We start from the raw sequence: 17472 nt of genomic DNA, 5'->3' as shown, positions 1-17472 counted from the left end.
CCGACTTTCAAAATAAAAGCCTTTTAAAAAGTGAGTTATCTGGAAGCTCTTAATGATGGGTACAATTGCCCCATGCAATATGTAGGCTGGACTTGGTGAAGGCAATGGATATTTGGGTGCTTTGCCCAGGTTGTCTTTTCTGGAGAGAGCTGGAGATACGTAGAACAAGACTTCACAACAGCCTCTTGTACTACTAACCTCCCTGCTGACCACCTCTCTGCTGTTTGTACTTTTTATCACAAAATAATTGAGGCTACAATTGAGAAATGATAATATAGGTCATCTTCTGAGACCATACATGGGTTCTTTTTTTTTCTTTTTGAGGATATCTAGGGCTTAATTTTGTAATGCAGAGGCCATACAGCAGATGGAAGATCTCTCTCTCTCTCCCTCTCATTGTAAGTGTACCTCTCAAATAAATAAAATCTTGAATCAGGGGGAGAGGGAAGGGGAGGAGGAGGAGGAGGGAGAGGGGGAGAAGGAGAAGAAGAAGGAAGAAAAGACTAAAACACGCCTTCCCTGTCCCGGAGCCGGCATGGGTTGCCACTTGCACCATGGGCACCAGTTCGAGTCCCGGCTGCTCCACTTCCCATGCAGATGGCTGGGAAAGCAGCGGAAGACAGCCTGAGTGCTGGGGCCCTGCACCCACATGGGAGACCCGGAAGAAGCTCCTGGCTTCAGCCTGGCCCAGCCCTGTCCGATGGGGCCGCTTGGGGAGTGAACCAGTGGATGGAAGACCTCTCTCTCTCTCTCTCTCTCTCTCTCTCTCTCTCTGTGTGTGTGTGTGTGTCACTCTGTCTTTCAAACAAATGACCCAAGACAGCTTCAAAAACAAATGAGGTCTGAGCTCTGGATTAACAGAGGGACCAGGATCTGCCCACTCTCCACAAAAAGTCCTCTTCTGCACAGGGAATGCTGGGAGCTCTCTTTCCTTACTCAAAGCTCTGCTCAAATAATGCCCATCCCAGCCTTACACTAGCTGTGTCCCCGTTCAGGGGCAGCCAAGATGGGCCCGAGTTGTGGGGGCAGGTCAGCTACGTGTGGGCTGCCTCGGGGCCTTTGCACAAGCCAGTCTCCACCTGAATGCTCTTCCCGCTCATCTTCCATCTGGTCGCTACTCACGTGTCACCTCCTGCACGGATCTTCCTCAGACACTTTACCCACGTCACCAGGAGTTAGGTCCTGTGTCTGACCATTGTCTCTGCAGTTACACGGCCTCACCTTACAGTGGCTGTCTCTGCCCACACACCATGAGCACCGAGGAGCTGGCAGACACGTCTGCCCCATCCCCCTGATTTTTTGCTTGGCAATTTTGCAAGATGATTGCATTTTCCAGAGAAACCCCAAAGGAAGATTAGTTCACATAGTCAGTCAGATAAAGCTGAATAGAAATAACACAAGATAGAGAAATGCAAGGAGGGTAGGGTTCGGAAGCTTGCAAGTCTTTGAGATATCAAAAGTTATTTATTTATTTGAAAGGCAGAGTTAGAGAGGGAGAGATCTTCCATCTGCTGGTTCACTCCCCAAATGGCTGCAATGGTCAGGGCTCAGCCAAGCTGAAGCCTGGAGCCTGGAATGCCATCCGGGTCTCCCATGTAGGTGGCAGGGCAAAGGACTTGGGCCACTCTCTGCTACTTTTCCAGGCACAAGACTCAAAGAGGCTCATGTGGATTCTGGCATCAAAGGTGGTGGCTTAACCAGCTCTCTTGGGGTTTGCTTCCTATTTTTTGAGAGATTCTCTAAAATAAGTTAACTTTGATTTTCATTTGTCAGAAATTTCTCAGTAAGTAAAACAAACTGCTGGTAGTTGTCATGAAAAGTGGAAAGAGTTAGCTATTTCTTAAAGGAGAAGAGACTTTCACACAGATAAGCCAACAATTCACTCTGGTTAGTCAACAGTTTGTGTTTGGGCACAGTGCCTTAGGGTCCCCAACTAGAGGCGAAGTAGAGACTTTACAAACACCAATACAACAATCAGTTGAGCTGGAAAACAGGCTGAACTAAGTGGCCTGCTTTCTCAAAGTGACCAGTCAGGATTTCCCATGCAAGATTTCTGTATGTTTCTAAAACAAAGTTCCACCAATTGCTTTGACACACAATTGTCACTGGTCTAGTGATCCTCAACTCATTAGCCCTCAGACTTGGCTTGGCATGGCTTGGATGCCCATCTAACCTATGCCTTCTAGAAAGACTCCCTTTACAATCATCAAACAAAAACCTATCACATTAAGACTTTGTATACATAAACAAACAACTGCATCTTAGACTTCTAGTCCCTAGAACCATGAGCTTAATAAACTTCTTCCCTTTATTTTTTTAAGACTTTATTTCTTTACTCGAAAGAGTTACAGAGGGGCAGAGGTAGAGAGAGAGAGAGAGAGAGAGAGGTCTTCAATCACTGGTTCACTCCCTAGATGGCCACAATGGTCAGAGCTGTGCTGATCCGAAGCCAGGAGCCAGGAGCTTCTTCCATGTCTTCCACGTGGGTGCAGGGGCCCAAGGACTTGGGACATCTGCTGCTGCTTTCCTAGGCCATAGTAGAGAGCTGAATCAGAAGTGGAGCAGCTGAGACTAGAACTGGTGCCCATATGAGAAGCTGGCACTGCAGGCGGCTGCCTTACCTGCTCTGCCACAGCACTGGCCCCAACTTCTTCCCTTTATGATTATCTAGTCTCAAGTGTTCTGTCTTGGTGACATAATAAGGATCAAGACAGTCACAAACTCTGAGATAGTAAAATACACTGAGCATCATGAGCCCAGTGGAACTAGTCAGAAGTCAGATTACCAGTATCTCTACCTGACTGCAGATCCATTGGGCAACTGGAGTTTAGGGCCCAGTCAATGCAGCTGTGTTCCAAGCAGTCTATGGTGAGTCAGCGAATGGTCTCAGTAGAATCCCCAGAATGACCACTGTTGAGGATCTGAGATAAAAAGACACAGCTGTGGTTAAGCCTTAGCATTACAAGAGGAAACTCTGCTTGCAGATACAGTCCCTCAGAGCATAGCAGAATGCTGATCATCCATGACTGCTTGGGGCAGCGTGGCGCTCAGGGACTAAAGGATGTTCAGAGGGGGAGTGAGCTTGCATCACTGTGAAGTGTGGCTCCACGGGTGAGAGTGCTGCTGGCTATTGGTGCTCAGAGGTACAGTTCGGTGGTGAGTCTGCCCTGATGGGCTGACTTTCACAAGTGAGAGCTGACACCAACAATTTAGTTTTGCAAATGTGTATTCATAGAACTGCATTGTCCTTGATCATTTAGAGAGGTTTAAACAATGAACACGGATCTTTATTGCCACAGCTACAGAACAACCAGACTTTCCTAAGTTTGCGGGAACATTTTTATTCTCAGCCTTGCATAGTGGAACCAATGTGTCAGACTATTTCTAGTTTGAATATCCTGATTATTCCATCAGATTCTTGTGACCCATCATGCATTTTAACAACACATTGCTTTAGCCTGAAAATCTCCTGAAACCACAACCCTTAAGTACAAGCTGTTTTTTTAAAGACTTTTTTATTTGTTTGTAAGGCAGAATTAGAAAGAGAGAGGGAGAGATAGAGATACAGAGCTCTTCCACCCAATGGTTCACTCCCCAGATGGCTGCAGTGGCCAGGGCTGGGCCAGGCTGAAGCCAACGCTAAGAGTCAGGAACTCATCCAGGTCTCCCACATGGGTAGCAGGGGCCCAAATACTTGGGTCAGTGCTGCTGCTTACCTGGGCCCAGTGGCAGGGAAGTAGAGCAGAGGTGTAGCAGTGAGAACTTGAACCAGGGCTCCAATATGGATGCCAGCATTGAGGATTAACCTGCTGTGCCACAGTGCCAGCCCTGCAGATGTGAGTCTTTGTCCCTTCATTCAAATAGCTACTATTGATGGAAATCTATTGGTTATCTGAGATAGTAATAGGAGAGTGAAGCAGAATGGTTAGAGAGAATGTAAGAACACACTAGGTCTGTGATTAATCAGTAAATAATTATTCAGTATGTAGACGTTTTGAAAGAATGAGCTCTAATGCAACTACCTGTCCCCAAAGAACTCATTTATTGGGGAAAGGTGAGGTTAAATGGCACAACAGCTGGGATGCCACTTGGGACACAGGCATCCAATATAGGAACACCTGATTCGGGTCCTGGATCCTTTGTTTCCAATCCAGCTTCCTGATAAGGTGCATGCTGGGAGGCATCAGGTGATGGCTATAGAACTGGGGCCCCTGCCACCCATGTAGGGAACTTGGATTGAATTCTAAACTCCTGGCTTCGGCCTGACCCAGCCCTGGCTGTCATGAGCATTTGGGGAGTGAACCAGCAGCACTCTGCTTCTCTCTATATATTCATCTATCTCTCTCAAATAAAATGAAAATAAACAAATATTTTAGAAAATGTTTATATATGAATCTGAAATTGTGAGGTATGTGTTTTAAATGCACTTCAGAAATTATTAGGAAAAATCTAGTTTGATTTGAATATTCACTTGTTTGAAAAAAAACACTCTCCTTTTTTTGTGAGTCTACCAATGAGCTTGTTGAGTACTTGTAGTAATGAACATGATCAAGTGCTTCATTGCAATCATCAATTAGTAGAGAGCAAAGAGCTAAGTGGTCCATAAGTCAGAGAGGCACAGAATGAGCAAATACATCAACATCTGAAGACATTAGAGACTCAAAACTAGCAATTAAAATGCTCTTGACAGTTGGAGTCTCTATCATCCAGAGGTAGCCCTGTAAATTAACCACATTCTTTGTTCTGCCAAAGAACTTGATGTTGAATGCAGCATCAAAAGATGGCCCAGTAAAATGGTCTGTATTCACATTAGGGTAAAATACATGCATTTCTGAAAAACACAGAATTGGATGACTAAACTACAAAAAATTTCTGACTCATGCAAACCCCAAGTGTTATCAGTATCATCATCAGTGTGAGCAGTAACCCCTCATGACCAGTGTCCCCGGAATGATTCTGGACCCCCAGTGTCACCATCCCCAGCATGAGCAGTGAGACCAGTGTCCCAGTATGACCCATGTCACCATGCCCAGTATGAGCAGCCTCTCCGGGGTGACCATCTCTAGCATCCCAGGTCACCAGTGTGTCCAGCATCACGAGGAAGGTGAGTCTGCAGAGGGGAGAAGAATTCAGTGAGAATTATTGTTCTAAGTCATCTTTGGATAACGGGGAAAACTGCCCTCTCTGGTGTTCTTTTCAGCCTTTAAGGAAACTGGTGGCTGTCTTCGTCTGTTTTCTGTTACTGTAACCCAATACCACAGACTGGATAATTTATTAAGAAAAGAAATCCATTTCTTGGAGACTAGGAAGCCCAAAGTTGGGGGCTGCATCTGATGGGAGCTTTCTGGTTGGAAAGGAACTCTCTGCAGAGTCCTGAAGTTGTGCAGGGCAGCTCATGTTGAGACAGAGAAAGTGTATGAGCTTTGGTCTCTCCTTCTTTTCTTATAAAGGCACTAATGCAAACCCAGGAACCCCACTCCCATACCTCATCTAATCCTAATAACCTCCCAAAGACCCTCACCTCAAATACCATGTAGCATTGAGGACTAATTTTCTTTTTTTTCTTTTTCTTTTTTAGACAGGCAGAGTTAGACAGTGAGAGAGAGAGAGACAGAGAGAAAGGTCTTCCTTCCATTGGCTCACCCCCCAAATGGCCGCTGTTGCCAGCGCACTGCGTCAATCCAAAGCCGGGAGCTAAGTGCTTCCTCCTGGTCTCCCATGCGGATGCAGGGCCCAAGCACTGGGGCCATCCTCCACTGCCCTCCCGGGCAACAGCAGAGAGCTGGACTGGAAGAGGAGCCACTAGGACAGAACTGGCGCCCCAACCAGGGCTAGAACTCGGGGTGCCGGCGCCTCAGGCAAAGGATTGGCCTAGTGAGCCATGGCGCTGGCCTTTTTTTTTTTTTTAATTTAAAATTTATTTGAGAAACACAGACACAACACCACCCCTCCCACCTGCTGGTCCACGCCCTCAAATGCCCACAACTGCCGCCAAATCCCCAGAGGGCATGGCATGGCCTTCTGCTCTGGCCACCCAATCCCAGGAGTGTGGGGCTGGGCCCTCTGCACTGGCCTCCCTATCCCAGAGGGCGGGGCGGGGCCGTCTGTTTCGGCCACACCCAACCCTGCTCCCACCCTCCACCCATCCAGGCAGGTGCTCCGGGAACACAACAGCCTGCAGACGCTGCTGCAGCACCTGACCTCGCACAGCCTGACCATTGTGAGCAACGCGTGTGGCATGCTCTGGAACCTGTGGGCCCGCAGCGCACAGGACCAGGAGCTGCTGTGGGACCTGGGCGCCGTGGGCATGCTGCGCAACCTGGTGCACTCCAGGCACAAGATGATCGCCGTGGGCAGCGCCGCGGCCCTGCACAACCTGCTGGCCCACCTGCCCGCCAAGCACCAGGCGCTGCCAAGGCCGTGTCCCCGGCACCTGCGTGCCCAGCCTCTACGTGGGCAAGCAGGGGCGCTGGAGGCGGAGATGGACGCCTGCCACCTGGTGCAGGTGCTCGGCCTCCTGGAGATGCAGGCCCTGCCCAAGGCCGCCGAGGCCGCCGCCAAGAGGCTGCTGACGCCCCTGCGGCACCTGGACTGGCTGCCGCGGGACTAAGCCTCCGACTCGGGCTGCTTCGACGACAACGCCGCACCGTCCCTGTCTGCCGCCACCCCAAGCCCGCCAGCCCGGCCATGCTGTCCTTCTTCCTGGGCAGCCCCTTCCTGCAGGGCCAGGCGCTGGCCCGCACCCAGCCAGTCCGCCGTGGCCTGGAGCCTGAGAAGGAGGCCGGCGGCGAGGCGGCCGTGGCGGCCAAGGCCAAGGCCAAGCTGGCGCTGGCGTGGATCGAGCTTCTGGTGGAGGACATCTGGGCCTTGCACACCTCGTCGACCGACAGCTTCAGCCTCAGCTCCGGGGAACCCGGGCAGGAGGCGCCGAGGGAGGGCCGGGCGCAGTCCTGCTCCTTCTGCTGCGGCCCCGAGGGAGGCCGGCCGGAGGTAGGGAGCCTGGCGCACCCCCTGCTCCGGCTCAAGGCGGCCCATGCCAGCCTGTCCAAGGATAGCTTTAACAGCGGCAGCACCAGCTACTGCCCGCGGGAGCACATGCGACCCTGCCCGCTGGCCGAGCACCGCGAGGAGCTCCTGGGCGGGCAGCCGCAGCCAGCTTGGCTCGACCTCGACCCGGGGGGCAGCCAGGCCGAGGGGCCCACCCGGGACTCCGCCAGCACCGACACCCGCGTGCGTACCATCAAGCTGTCGCTCACCTATCAGCACGTGCTGCTGCTGGAGGCCAAGGGTAGGGCAGGCGTGGGGGCCCCCCCGGCGGCCCCAAGGCACACCCCTCCGCGGCCTGAAAGCAGGCCTGGCTGCCAGCGGAGGGCCTAAGCCAGGTGCCCGAGAAGCTGGGGGCTGGCCGGCAGCCCCCAGAGGCTGGTAGCACAGGAGGGGCCCCTCTCACTGTCCTGCTGCAGCTTGCTGTCCTCGCTGTCCTCCGCCAGACGCCCGGGCCCCTGCGAGGCCAGAGACCTGGACAGTGACTCCTCCCTTGAGGGCCTGGAGGAGGCCGGCCCGGAAGAGGTGGAGCTGGGCGGGGCTGCCTCCCTGCCCATGGCCATCCTGGTGCCACAGCGGGGCCGCGGCCAGGGCCTGGGCATGGAGGATGCCACACCATCCAGCTCTTCCGAAAATTGTGTGCGGTAGATACCGCTGGTCCTGAGCCGCTGCAGCTCCATGAGCTCCCTGGGCAGCTTCCAGAGCCTGTCCATTGCCAGCTCCATCCCCAGTGACCCCTGCAGCGGGCTGGGCAGCAGCATGGTGAGCCCCAGCGAGCTGCCCGACAGCCCCGGGCAGACCATGCCGCCCAGACGGCTTCACTGTGGAGAAGCCGGAAGAGAAATTCTGCGCCTCCTGCCTCAGCGCGCTCGCCCTGCACGCGCACTCCATGCAGCAGGACGTGGAGCTGTGGCTGCTGCCGCCCGCCTGCCCCGACCACGGCACTGGCGCGGGTGGAGGTGGCGCCGGGCGCCGCTGGCGAGAAGTCGCCAGATGCCAAGAGGGGCCGGCGCCCGCGGACTCCCGCAACCACGTGGCCGCCGACCAGGAGCTGGAGCTGCTGCGCGAGTGCCTAGGGGCCGCAGTGCCTGCGTGACTCCGCAAAGTGGCCTCGGCGCTGGTGCCCAGGCGCCGGGCGCTGCCCGTCCCTGTCTACAAGCTGGTGCCCGGGAGGACGACTCGTGCACCGACTCGGTGGAGGGCACGCTGGTCAGCTTCTCCAGCGCCGCGTCCCTCAGCGACAAGACCCTGCAAGGGCCACCCAGGGAGCAGCCCCGAGGCCAGCTGGACAGGCAGGAGCCCCCCGGCCTCACGGCCCCCTCTAGCCAGGTCTCAGGGCACCGGCTCAAGGCCGGGGGCACCAGCTGGAGCCTGGAGCAGGCCCAGGGCACAGGCAGGAGCCGGGCCGGTCTGGAGCTGCCCCTGGTCCGGCTCCCAAGTGCCCATTTGGACTGGGCTTGGGGTGAAGGGGGGGCAGTCCCTGTGCCTCAGAACGCCCACCGAGGAGGCCGGGTACTGCTTCTAGGACTCTGATGAGGCGTCCTCCTCAGCTGGGCCGCCCCCGTGGCGACCATCTGCCATCCCATGGGCCCTGAAGCGGGGCAGGAAGGAGGCCCGGGCCACCGCCAAGGTGGCCGCTCAGGTCCAGCTGCACCCCTGGGCCCAGACCCAGGTGATCTCCAACGAGACCCCACCTTGCTACTCCCTGAGCTTCTCAGCCAGCTCGCTCAGCAAGCCCGAGCCCTATGAGCGGCCGGCCAGCCACCCGGGAGGCCGGGAGCCCATGGTCCCCCAGGCCCTGTGCGGGGAGTTGGACACAACAGCTCCCCCAGCCTGCGCTCTGAGGAGGCACTCCTGCACCACTGCATAGGCTCAGCCATGCCCAGGCGCCAGTCTCTGGTCTCTGGCCCTCGACGCCACAAGACACGGGCTGCCGGGCAGGACGAGTGGCCGGCAGAGGCGCTCCGGGACTGTAGCCAGGAGGTGGCCAGCTCAGACCGGGCCACTGACCTGGACAGCATGGAGTGGCCCACCATCCAGGAGGGCACCAACTCCATGGTCACATGGCTGCACCAGGCAGCCATGGCAGCCCCCCGCGAGGCCTCCTCCCAGTCTGACTCCCTCCTGTCCCTGGGTCTGCTCTGGAGGGCTAATTTTCAACATGAGTTTGGAGGCAACACATACACACAGACAATAGCAATAGCTTTTTTGCCTTATTGTCAAATAACTAAGCCAAATATTGTGGCTTGATTTCTATAAATGAATCCCCTGAAATGTATATTTAGATATGTATTAATAAAATCAGAAAAGTAATGCTGATTCCATTGGGGGTGACAATGAGGTGTACAAAGAGAGATTTTTCACTAATTTTTAAAAAATTTTATATTTCCTTTTTTTAAAACATTAAGATTTCATTTATTTATTTATTTGAGAGGTAGAGTAACAGATAGTGAGAGGGAGAGAAAGAAAGGTCTTCCTTCTGTTGGTTCACTCCCCAAATGGCCACAATGCGGGAGCTGCACTGATCTGAAGCCAGGAGCGAGGAACTTCTTCCCAGTCTCCCAAGTGGGTACAGGGGCCCAAAGACTTGGACCATCTTCTGCTTTCCCAGGCCACAGCAGAGAGCTGGATTGGAAGAAAAGCAGCCGGGACTCAAACCGGCACACATATGGCATGCCGGCATCACAGGTGGAGGATTAATTTACTGTGCCATGGCCCTGGCTCCAGATTTTTCATTTAATTTGTATGTTTTTAAGGATTGCTGTGTGATAGAGTATTTGTTTCAGTATTTGTGGTATCAATTGTAATTATATGATTTTGATGATTTGATATTTTGCTGTTTTTCAAATAATCAACAGTAAGGCTATCATACTTTTTTTTTCAGGGATAATAAATCTATTTTAATAACGTTACGTTTGACAGCGGTTTTTGTCCATGAATGTAAAGATAACTCTCACCACCACCACCCCCCACTCCCCGGCTCTCTTACAAGCTGGGATTGGGCTGCCCTTGCTAGGAAGTGAGAAAGCTGCAACATGGAAAGTCTGTGCCTCCCACTTGGAGAAGGGGACTCACAACGTGTTGGGAAAAAAGACCTACACGTTCAAATTCCTGGTTGTACACCTACTTGTACACTGGTGTCAATTGAATGGCTCAAATTAAACAAATATAGATTCCATATATACAAATATTCTATCATGTATAGGTATAGTATATCTATTGTAAAAGGAAAAAATTTTAAACTTTTGACTGTGCATGCACGGCCCAAATCTGGTTCTCACTCCTTAATCGCAAAGTGTGAACGGGTCCCCTTCTAACACGCTGTGCCACCTTCACCCCAACCCTGCCCTTCTGTGCAAGCCCTGTCACCCCCACGCTGCAGCTCCTGGGCTCCTCTCCTTAGTGTGACTGCGCCAGCTCCAGAGTCTCTGAGCCCAAGACAGTTCGGGATGACCTGCAGCCACCTTAACCTCACTTCCTTAACTGCACTTTAACCCTCAGAGACTTCTGCCAGCAACAAAGTTATAAACTACAAGCCGCACGCAGGAGGCAAGGCCTCCTCTCTCTAAGAGAAAAGACAGCAGGATTCTAGCTCCTGGAGTCTGGTAAGTTTCAAGTCAGTTTCTCTGCACAGCACCGGAAACGCCGTGGGCCCAGCCTGTGCTGTGTCCTGGTGGGCTAAGCCTCCGCCTGCAGGGCCGGCTTCCCCCATGGGCGCTGGTTCCTGTCCAGCTGCCCCTCTTCCTTTCTGGCTCTCTCCTAATGGGCTGGGGAAGTCATGCAAGATGGCCCGAGGGCTTGGGGCCTGCTCCTGCCTGGGAGACCCCTTGTAGTGGCCATCTGGAGAGCGAACCAGAGCATGGAAGACCTTTCTCTCTGCCTCTCCCCTCTCTGTAATTCTCTCTCTCCAATGAATAAACACAACAGTAAGAATGAAAGGTCTGGAGTTACAAACAGCAGGAGGCTGTGGTCCCGGAGAGCGCCCCCTGCCGCCCGGGCTCCGCAGCCCCGCGGCCTCCTCCAGGGGGCCGGCCCTTCCCGCCCTCCCGGGAGCTGTGGGCGCGGCTCCCGCATCCTCCTCCCGAGGAGCGGCGTCCTGAGCCTGGGGCCGGCGCCCGTCCTCCTGGAACCCTGTCCCTCGGCGCGGGTCCGCCCCGCGTCCGCGGTTCCCTGTCTTCTCCTCTGACTCCGGTTCCGGAAGGCGGCCCTCAAGTGACCCCGCACCGCTGTCCCCGCTCCGGAACCCTGGCGCGGGGTCCTCCACTGTCCACAGCTCTGTTTTCTGAAGCGGGGTCCGCATCCTGGTTCCCCAGGGGGGCGGCAGCCCTCAGGGCCCTCGACGGCCTGCAGGCCGGGCTGGGGGTCATCGATGGCGCCCTCGGGGCGCAGGGGCCTGGGCTGTGTGAGGGGCTGAGGGCAATGGGCGGGTGGGCGGGGCTCGCGGAGGGCGGGAAAGCGCCGGGCCGCGCGGCGGTGGGCGTGGCCTGTGGGAGCCCAAGGTCTGGTGCGGGGTTGTCCCGCGTGTCCGTGTCCCCGCCCTTCCCAGCTGTGTGGGAGCTGACGGAGGAGCGGGTGCGTGGCGCTGTGGCCTGTGGGGTTTCCCCTCTGTGGATTTAATGATCGCTCTGCCACCTCGAGCTCCGGCTTCCGTTCTCTCTGGGGATCCCGACCCTTCCTCCCTTGCCCGTGGACCACTCTTCCCGGGGTCTCTCTGGCCCGGATCCTGAGGGAGCAGCAGAGTCCGGAGGAGAACCCAGCGCTGCCCTGGGGGAGCTCTTTGTGTCCCCTCTGCCCTGGCCCCTCGCTGAGCTGCTGTTGCTGTCAGGCTGTGGTGCCCTGAACTCCAGCGTGTGTGTGTGCGCATGTGCGTCCACGCACGTTCCTCACGGAAATGTATTAAGAAGTCATTAGTGAAAAAAAAAAGAAAAGAAAGGCCGACGCCGTGGCTCACTAGGCTAATCCTCCACCTGCGGCACCGGCACCCCGGGTTCTAGTCCCGCTTGGGCCTTGGATTCTGTCCCGGTTGCTCCTCTTCCAGTCCAGCTCTCTGCTGTGGCCCGGGAGTGCAGTGGAGGATGGCCCAAGTGCATGGGCCCTGCACCCACATGGGAGACCAGGAGAAGCACCTGGCTCCTGGCTTCGTATCGGCGCAGCACCAGCCATAATGGCCACTTGGGGATGAACCAACGGAAGGAAGACCTTTCTCTCTGTCTCTCTCTAACTCTGCCTGTCCAAAAATAAATAAATAAATCCGGTCATAAATCACACCATGTGTCCCGTTACTTCACTGTTACAAGTATTAATTTGTTGAGCTGGGATCACGCCTGGGGACTTAACCCACTGCACCGCACTGCCGGCTCAGTAATAAATGTTGTTAAAGACGCAGGTACAGAACACAGTGCAGAGCCAGGGTGGAGCCATTAATGAGGAACCTGCTGGAGGTTGTATTTAAAAGCCTACTGCCTGGGTCGGGTGCTTTGAAAATGCAACATAGTGTGCTTTTCCTGTTGTTTTCCTGTGGCCTCCAGGACTGGGTTAGACCTGGAGGCTGGAGAGTGATGGGGGAGGGATAGCAGGCATGGAGTCAGTGTGCCTCTGTGGCTGTCCTGGAGTGCAGAGGGGGAGGAAGGGGATACTCATCAGAATAATGGAGGGGATGCTAATGGAATCTGCACTTGTGGACCCGTGGCTCCCAAGGGCATCATGGGATAAGGCACTGTGTCATGTGGTCTTGTAGGCTAGGAAGTCCCAAGACCTGCTGGCACATGGCTGGACTTCTAAGAGAGACACTTTGATTCTGGCCTGGAGTCCAAAGTACAGGAAGGGAAAATATTCAGGGGCCGGTGCTGTGGCACAGCAGGTTAATGCCCTGGCCTGCAGCACTGGCATCCCATATGGGCGTCGGTTCTAATCCCGGCTGCTCCTCTTCCAATCCAGCTTTCTACTATGGCCTGGGAAAGCAGTAGAAGATGGGCCAAGTCCTTGGACCGCTGCACCCATGTGGGAGACCTGGAAGAAGCTCCTGGCTCCTGGCTTTGAATCCCCGCAGCTCTGGCCAGTGCGGCCATCTGGGGAGTGCACCAGTGGATGGAAGTCCTTTCTCTGTCTCTACCTCTCTCTGTATCTCTGTCCTTCAAATAAGAACATAAAAATCATAAAAAATAAAATATTCAAGGCAGCCAGGAGGTTTTTTCCTGAATTTGCAGGCGTTAGGGGAGTGAACCAGTAGATGGAAGGTATTTCTCTCTCTCTCTCCACCCCAGCACCACCACCTCCCTCTCCCTTTTCTCCCACTGTTCATCCTCTGCCTCTTCACTGTAATGCTGCTTTTCAATAAACTTTTTATGTTTTAAGAAGGCAGGTGCAGACATCGTGGGACCCTGGGTAAAGCCATCAGTATGACATCAGCATCCATGTCAGAGTGCCTGGTTCAAGACCCAGAGCTTCTAAGCCATATTTCCTGTAGTAATGGGAGGCAGCAGATGGCTCAAGTTGTTGGATTCTTTCCTTCAGCCTGGTCCAGCCATGGCTGCCACAGGCATTTGAGACATGAATCAGATGGAGCATCTCTGCATTGCATTTCATTCTATCTAGCTCTCCCCCTTTCTTCTGTTTGTCTTGCAGATAAATAAATAAATCTCTAAAAATTGGTAAACCCAGTTCTGGCACTGTGGTATAGTAGGCTAAGCACCCGCCTACAGTGCCTGCATCCCATTTGGATGCTGGTTCAAGTCCCGGCTGCTCCTCTTCTGATCCACCTCTCTGCTGTAGCTTGGAAAAGGAGAAGATGCCCCAAGTCCTTGGGCCTCTGCAGCAGCATGGGAGACCCAGGAGAAGCTCTTGGCTCCTGGCTTCGGATTGGCCCAGCTCCAGCTGCTTAATTGCCTTTAATAAGCACACGGAGATCAAGAGGATATAAATAGCCTCCAGGGTCAGCAGGTGAGCCTGTCCCCTTGATGCAGGGTTTGGAGGGCAGCGAGGAGAGAGCGCAAATGCACTCCTAGTGACTGCCTGCAGTAATCGCTTTAATTCGATAAACTAACCTTAGCCACCAGAGCTGGGCAGACATCTGGACACCAGTTGTCCACTGTTTATACAGGGAGGGCAGAAAGAGAATGCCAATACATCTTCCGATTTCCAGTTATTTTCCTAAGGGCTGTGTTCTCAAACAAAATGAGAAGTCTCTCCTCCCCTTCCTCCTCTTCCTCTCCTCCCCGCACCCCCATCTGTTTCTTCTCTCTCTCTCTGTGCCTTCCCCACCCTTCCATGCATAGTATTTTTTTTTGTCTTAAAACAGAACCGACTGAGAGTCTTGTGTCTCTATGTGCTGGTGCCTTCTCCTCATTTTGAGGCATTTTCCTTGTTGCAATCCATGATCTTTAAAAACTGGCTTGAGATTCACCCCCTGAAGGAAAGTTTCCAGCATTAACACCAGACCTTGGGCTGAGTTTGTTAACATTCTTTTTAGCCCTTATGCAAGTGAGCCTGGGCTAAATTATGTTATTTTGTACTTAAGAATAAATCACTTTTTTAAAAAACATTTAACAGCCAGCACCGCAGCTCACTAGGCTAATCCTCCACCTACTGTGCCAGCACTCTGGGTTCTAGTCCCGGTTGGGGTGCCCGTCCTGTCCCAGTTGCTCCTCTTCCAGTCCAGCTCTCTGCTGTGGCCAGGGAAGACAGTGGAGGATGGCCCAAGTCCTGGGCGCCTGCACCCACATGGGAGACCAGGAGGAAGCACCTGGCTCCTGGCTTCGGATTGGTGCAGAGTGCCGGCTGTAGCAGCCATTTGGGGGTGAACCAACGGAAGGAAGACCATTCTCTCTGTCTTTCTCTCTGTCTGTCTCTCTCTCACTGTCTAACTCTGCCTGTCAAAAAAATATTTATTTGAAAGGCTGAGTTACAGAGCAGGAGATAGAAATATCTTCCATCTGCTGATTCACTCTCCAAATGATCTCAGTAACTGGGGCTGGGTCAGGCCAAAGCCAGGAGCCTGGAACTCCACCCGGGTCTTCCACATTGGGTGCAGGGGCCCAAGTACCTGGGCCATCTTCAGCTGCATTCCCAGGCACGTTAGCAGGGAACTGGATCAGAAGTGGAACAGCCAGCACTTGAGCCCGCACTCATATGGGGTGCTGGTGCCGCAACGTGGGCCTCATACATTTTTAAAAGTTTTGGTGAACCCGGCCAGGCACAGGCCCAAAGCTCCTTGATGTGACCTAGAATTGCCACTGTCCTGACTCCCAGGGCACATGGCTTGACCCCCTGAGACAGCAGACTGGGTGTGAGGCTGATGGGCTGCAGGAGGCACTGGAAGCTGAAGACGGCTGGGACAACCTCTAATTAGGTCCCACGGTGGGTCTTGCTTAAGGCATCCCAGTTTCTCCTTGAGGCGCAGTTTTGTGGTAGCTGAGAGCCCACAGCCTGGCTCGAGGGGTTGCATTTCTCAAAATCGTTTATAACTAAGTTTTAGTGCTGTATATATGCATGTTTCCTCTTTCCAAATAGGTTGTGCATTGTGCCAGGCCTGAAATTATGTCTTCCATTTATTTTCCTTTTTCCCCAAACCAGGCTCAGATGAGGCTCAAACCAGGCTTCCTTGACAAGCAAGGCCCTCCTCTGCTGTGGCCTGGCGTCCACGTAGATTTGAGCACTGTTTGTTGTTGTTGTTGTAGTAAATGGTTCTTTATTTAAAAAACACAAGAGAGTCATATACAGAAACAAAATGTAACTGGACCGAGAGAGGAAGGGGCACCATAGGCATTCCAGACGGAGGACAGGGGGAAACTATATAAAAGAGTGTAATACCAAGGTATAAATGCAAAATATAGTGGCACATGTTAACAGAAGGTGACGCCAGGACCTCTCACCACGTGGCCTGTTCTGGGTCTGCAAGGTCACTGCGCCCCCAGGGAGCTAAGACACAAGTTCAGGTGGTCACTGTGCAAATAGGGGCTGTGCAGGGCCGCCGGCCCCAGGAGCCCCACTCCCTGCACCAGCTGCTCTGGGTCAAGGTCAAAAGGAGTCAGGGTCTCCACACCTCAGCTTGGGCCTTAAGTAGCCCTGGGAAGACACCAAGGCCGGCTCTTTAAAGCATTCCCTGGGATTTGGTTTGTGGTTTTCCTAAGGCTCCCGGATGACCCCACAGAAACAACAGGCCAAGTGTGGCTCACAGTAATTAAGTAAGAGACACCCACCCCATTCAGGGGTGCACCCACTCTGCTCAGACCCTCCTCCTCCTCCTGGTGCCCAGGGGCAGCTCCTTTCCTGGAGAAGCCACACCTGTCGCCAAGGACGGGGCCCCACAAGGATCCACTTTGTCTCAGATGAGGAGGGGGAGGGTGTTGGTCAGGAATGCAGATCCTTCCACAGCATGGGGCCAGGCCTGCCCCAGCCAGTCACCCAGCTAGCCACTGCCTCAGGACAGCGACCCTACCACCCTCCAGACTCAAGCTTCCTACCCAGGATACACAGTGCATGTCACATGAGAACAGGAACTGGGCCTGGGGACGCGGCGTGGACAGATGGCGGGAACACCCCCACCTTCACCCCCCAGCCCCCACCTGCCCGGGGCCTGCAGGCTGGCTGGCTCTGGCCCTGTGCGCCCCCTGTGCAGAGCAGGCCCGGCAGCAGCGTGCAGCCTGCCCGGGCTGGGGATCCTCCGTCGCGGGCTTCCGGTGGCCATAAGGGAAACCGCAGCGAAGACACAGATTGGAGCGACCTCTCCAGCTGGCTGAGGGCTAGGTGTGGTCTGAAGCCGCCCAGCGTGCCAGCCACGGTCCACGGAGGCCCTCCACGAGGGCGGGGGCAGTGGGGCTGGCGCAGGACAGCTGGTGCACAACCCGGGCAGCCAGGGCCAGCAGCCGGCACAGGCGTGGGCACAGGCGTCGGCGCGGGCAAGCCCTCGCAGGCTGCAGGCCTGGCTCCTGCTACCTCTGCACCATGTCGCTGATATCCTTCACGGAGCTGAGCAGCTTGCTGAAGTCCTGCGTGGCCCTCCGGGCCGCCTGCTGTCGCCAGGTAGATCTGCAGCTCCCACAGGTTGTTCTCCAGTTTGTTGACGGCCGCTCAGAGGGCGAACGTGTTCCTCATCTGCTGGATGGAATCCATGTAGCGCACGCAGAACGTGTAGAGGTTTTTGCCGGCCTCCAGCACGGCGCTGTGGCTGGCCATCTGCTCCGAGTTCCTGGAGATGGCCAGGCACAGGGCCTCGGTGCTGTCCAGAACCACGCCCTGGGGGATGGTGCCGCTGGTGATGCGCTCTGGGGGCTGGCGGGTTTTCCTAAAAGACACGCGCGTGGATATGAGCAGGATAAAGGCGGTGGAAGAAGGCTGGTCGGCCGCCAACAGCAGCGAGGCGGGGGGTGGGGGCCGACCTGGCAGGGGTCCCCGAGGGCTTGGGGTCCGACTGTGGCTTTGGTACGGGAG

At 54.6% G+C, this 17472-nt stretch overlaps 1 pseudogene; it reads left to right on the top strand.

Annotated features, from left to right (window-relative positions):
* The first annotated feature begins 5025 nt into the window (after positions 1-5025).
* On the top strand, positions 5026-10613 carry LOC138850335 (adenomatous polyposis coli protein 2 pseudogene; annotated as a pseudogene).
* Positions 10614-17472: the final 6859 nt, after the last annotated feature.

The sequence above is a fragment of the Oryctolagus cuniculus genome, chromosome 7 (genome assembly GCF_051225735.1).
Source record: "Oryctolagus cuniculus isolate XC-2025 breed Fujian yellow rabbit chromosome 7, ASM5122573v1, whole genome shotgun sequence".
NCBI classification, from domain to species: domain Eukaryota; kingdom Metazoa; phylum Chordata; class Mammalia; order Lagomorpha; family Leporidae; genus Oryctolagus; species Oryctolagus cuniculus.
This window is presented reverse-complemented; position numbering and strand designations above follow the sequence as displayed.